The following is a 5,602-nucleotide window of genomic DNA, read 5'->3' as shown; positions in this document are numbered from 1 at the left end:
TAAAAGTAGAAAAAAAACTGGATGTACATTTATCTTCTTAAGTAAATGTTGAGAAGGAGAAGTCGAAATAGATCAAATAGTTTTCTTATTCATCTTTTTCTGATATATATGGGTTTTGATTTTTAATGTATCATGTTGTTTTTGTTTCTTAAATTAATGGATAATACCTTCATTTCAACATTATGATACATTACAATTTCATCATGTACAATGTATCGTGTTTAAATACTAAATTATCTTATGATTATAGTTTGGGATACATTGACTGTTTTTAATGTATCTAGTTAACTTTGTTTCTCAAATTAATGTATAATGTCTTTGTTTCAACACTTCGATACATAACGATTTTATCATGCACAATATATCGTGCTCAAATATTAGTTTTGATACGTAAACTTAGTTAGTTTTCATACTTTATACAAAATTTCTACTAAATGTATCATGTATCTAGGTGTTTTCTAAGTATCTTCTATCCTATTCAAATTTAGAAGGATATGTATCCGTACACAATACATGATACATTAAAGTGTCACACAAGTATGTATCAGATTCATAAATGGTGATACGTAAATGTTATTATTAAAAGTCTATTTAGTTTGAGGTAACATGTGAAGATCTTGAAGATCATGTACACAATATTTTGTCAGTTAAACAGTGCTAATATCAAATATATTTTTATCAAACACAACTGTACAAATTGTGTGTTAGATATACAATTTTATAGAACACAATTTTACATCTATTAAATCATATAACTGATACATGATACTCTATATTGTATCAAATACACAACATTCTATTTTTGCATGAGCAAATACACAATTTTTTTGTCATGATACGTAAATTTGAATTTATACTAATGGCATATGATACGTTGAAACTACCACAAAGTAATGTATCAATCTCAAACCTAACATTTGTATGGAAAACAATTACTTAATGTATCTAGTAGAATTATAACACTTATCAATTTAAACGAGATACATAAATAGTAATGTATTTATAAATTTATCCATATCAAAAATAAAATTCAAAAAAACGATTACGTAACATTACAAAAGGTATGAATGATCTATCAAAGCTATGCATCTCCTTAGCATTTGTGCTTGTTGTTTCAATGCATAACGAATATATTGAAAATCTCAACTCTTGTTTCTTCACCTCAACGATGTATTAGATCTCCAAATTTTTCAACAACTTATCGATCTTTAATTTAACTGCAATGGATGATTTGTGATTCATAAATCAATATTTCGACCAACAATAATTTCATCACTTTTGTATCGTTCATATCTCACCTCACTTTCTCATATTTCGAAATGTCTCAACAAGATCGACATGTTCAAGTTGTATCAGTTCAATTTGTCGACAAGTTGATTCAAAATATTGAGATTTTTTTAGAAAGTATCAGAAGAGGAACTTTGGAATACATTAACTAGATTTTAATGTATTATGAAGTACAAATTGAAATGGACAGTAGCTTCTTTGATCATCTCCTACTGGTGCCCACGATCGAGATGAGATGAAGAGGAGGCCAAGCAACATAATCAACATTTTCCTATGATTTCCTTCTGCTATGTATCGGATTTCCAAGTTTTTCCTCATCTCATTGATACACTGCAATGGTTAATTTGAGATTCACACAAAATTATTTGTCCAACTACTATTCATTATGCATCTTATCAAATTGTCGACAAATTTGAATGATTATTTGATGAACATGAGACGATGAATAAAAAGAAAAAAATGAATTTTAAATTTTTTTTATTCTGGAAGGATTTGCATTTGAATGAATTTTTGAAAGAGAATTGATGGAAAAAAAAAATTTGAATTTTGAATTGATTGAAGTTGTTACCATTTGGGAGAGATTGACATCAAATTAATTAGCATGATTTGGGGAAGTCACATTCAAAATGGATTCTCTTTCCTTTAAAAGTGTACCTGAATTTGTTTTAATGTATAAAAATTTATGTATCCAACTCGTTTGCCATGTATCCAGATAGCACTTATATTGAGGGAAAGAGGTGAGAATGAGATTTAAGAAATAGCTTAATTGAGTTGAATTGACAAATTCGATTAAGCACTAAAATAAGACGAATTAATATTAATTAATTAACGAGTTTCTTAATCTTAACGAAATAAAATAATTGACTCTGTTATGAGATAATTAACTCAAAAATATAAATTATAAATTGGCTAAACTAATTAACCAAATATTTAAGTAAAAATAAAATCTTTTTTAGATGATTTTCAAATATTAATATAATAAAAATATACAAATTATATAGTTTATAAATTATTTATAAAATGACAAAACTACTTAAAATGACACAAAAAATATTTAAAATTTCATAAAGTTAATTATTTCAAAACGTTTGAAATTTGAGAAGCTCAATGACTAATTTATACTATGCAAGACCAAAATTGGGTGTCAACACTTAGAAACAATTTCCTTATCCCTTAACTATGCGCCCGCATATGTTTATCTATTGGAGATTCAAGTAAAGGCTAAGAGAATGACCCTACTTTAGGCAATTGGGGATCCCTCATCCGGTAGGGGTTAATACAGGGATTCCATTTCTAGCTCTTATGGTCTATGTAGGTTAAAGCTAGCTCCCACAAACGAATGTAATGAACTAAACCTTCTTAAGGGTGTACTACTTAGGGTAGATGGTGGAATGGGACGCTATCTATCCTTCGCACAAGTAGACATTTGGAGGAAGTTTTGGTGTGTCCTTATATGAAAATGTATGAATGGTTTACTATATAATGTTAATGAGGTAAGTTGATTTTATGTCTAATGTTAATGAAGCATGTTGGACTTATGTCTAAAGTGATGAAAGCTATGTAAATGATGAATGTGATGTTCCTAGTCTATGGTGATTCTCAAGGAGCACTAAGGTGGGAGTTATAGTATGAGATGCTACTTTCACATTGCACTAAGTTACACTTGGGGGTTGTCTTGGAGGATGGTCTTTATGTGAAGTTCCTAAAGACATGTATGTTTCCTCTAGTGTTTTTAGTAATAAGTGTTGACATGTTAAATTGAAATGGAGCATGCTTATCTTTGGTAGTCTTAAAGATCACTTAGGTGTGTAATGAAGAAGTTTTATGGGCGGTCTCTTCATGTCTTATCTAGGTGAGTCTAAGGATAACTTTGGATAGGAAGGTCTAATTGATAAAATGGATTACTTAATGTGACTAAATGTTGAGGTTAAGGAAGTTTTACTTGTATATGAAATGATGCTTTGTCAACTTGATTCATGAAGATTTTACTAAAATAACATAAAAAGTATGTTTCAAATAAAATGTCCTTTTTAGCATGTTTTTGCATATTACCATATTTAGTACAATGTTTGTACTAACTCCATATTATTCTATATTTCTTTTAATTATATGTGAAAGGCAAGTGAAGGTTCTTAGAAGGTGAAGCTTGGGAAGTTGATTCTCTCAGTATTTGTATGTCCTCATATGTTTGAGGACATGAACTATGTTTCTTTTAGTTTCTTTTTTTAAAGACATTGTTTAAGACTTAGTATGTTTCTTTCAATGTAAAGGGTTGTGACCCTATGATATTAACACGTGTCTAAGATGGCTTGAGATGCATTTTGTCATTTTTGTATATTTTTTTTCTTATGAATCATTGAACCTCCTAAGCAAACTAAGGAGGAAGAGAGGTAGAAAAATCACAAATGAACAAAAAGAGACTACAAAATTGTGTCATCATCTCTATTTATTATTAAAAAAAAAAAACACAAGTGACTTAGTTGATTAGATATGATGGATTTTTATATTATTTTAGGCATAGACTAGTTATATGCTTGTTATGTCTCAGGCGATTATAGAACTCAAATAGTCATATTTTAATTTCTTATGTGTCTAGCCTTAAAGTGGAAACGTAGTCTAGAAGTTCCTAAGGTTTGATATTTTGATACCTTTAAGGCTAGAAAGTTAAGTCTCCAAGGGATGAAATTTTATAGTCTCTCTTTGTTCATTTGTGTTTTTTCTACCTCTCTTCCTTTTAAGTTTGTTTAGGAGGTTCAATGGTTCACTAGAAAATAAATTTACAAAAATAATCAAATTAATCTCAATTCATTCTCATACACAACCAATATCACAGTACCTATTCAAAAAAATGACTAAATGCCAATCACATATCGAAAGTAGTAATTGGGATCTTTAGTGTCAATTCCTAACTCTTGTTGTGGTTGCATAAAACATCAGGACAGAGTTTTCTCACAAGAAGATACTACCGCAGATGTAGAGCATGGGATTATTAGACAACACTTATAATCCATGTTCTGCATTTGCGCTAGCATCTTATTGTGAGAAAATCTTTTCCCTATCTTTTTGCAATCACACAGTGAGTTCAAGATTGATACTAAAGATCCTAGTTACTATTTGTGGCATATGCTAAGTGTTTCAGTCATTTTTTTTTAATATACTTCTTGTGTAGAATAATGGAACTAAGATGAATTTTTTCTATTTTGTAAATCTACTTTCTAGTGAATGGTTGAACCTCCTAAATAGACTGAGGCGGAAGTGAGGTAGAAAAAGCACAAAAGAAAACAAAATCCAGAGAAAAGTTGTTAATAAAACTGGTAGGTAAAGTAACGCTCAAAATTGAGGTGGATGTTCATGGAAAGTTCATTGTTGTCATCCAAAGACTTGGTGAAGAAGGAAAGTTTACCACACAAATGTACTGCAATTTCCTTAGATATTGTCAATCCTTGAGATTTATGGGCATATGCGGAATTGGGAAATTGATCTCTCTTGAATTATCTTTAGTCATTGTGTGCACACGTTATGTATTTCAAAAATAAAGATATCATGTATGGTGCCAACTTTCTTAGTTTATCTCTTTTGGGTATAATATCTGTAACGACCTGTTTAGTCGATTCGAGCAGCAAGATTATTTTGGAAAAAAAAAACTGGCTGGGTCGACGGATCAGTCGACGGACCGTCAAGGTCATGACGGACCGTCGGGGGTCATCGTTCCAAAACACTTAAACTCTGAAAATCTGGGTACTGGGATCAACTCTCTGAACTTCACGACGGAACTGCAGTACGGACCGTCGTAGCCACAACGGACCGTCACAGACCTTTTACTGAAATTGAGTCTCTGAACTTTGTGACGGACGTGCAGGACCGACCGTCGCAGGTACGACGGGCCGTCACGAGTGGCGTAACCTCGACTGAGTCGGATTTCTGCTGAGAGTTTTTAAGGGGCGTTTTGGACTATTCATGCTTATAATTATGAAATTTGTGGGGTAAGTGTAATAATTTAATTACTTGGGGGTTAAAGGAGATAACCTTGAAATAAATAGTGGGTTACTTTTATCATCTTTTATACTTAATTATTTGATAATTAGGGTAAAAAGAAAAAGAGTTGGAAGAAGGAAAAATAGAAAGAACAGAGAGAAGAGGGGAGAACGAACGAGAGAGGGAGAAGTGAAGAGGAAAGCAAAGGTATTGAGAGATAGCTTGTTCGATCACGATTCTTCGGTGCAGGTAGGTTATGGTTTATGCTATTTCATAGAAACTCTAAATAGCGATTGATATGTATTGGGTGGTATTGTAAAGTCTTCTATGCGCTTAATTG

This window comes from Solanum pennellii, chromosome 12 (assembly GCF_001406875.1).
Source record: "Solanum pennellii chromosome 12, SPENNV200".
Lineage (NCBI taxonomy): Eukaryota > Viridiplantae > Streptophyta > Magnoliopsida > Solanales > Solanaceae > Solanum > Solanum pennellii.
This window is presented reverse-complemented; position numbering follows the sequence as displayed.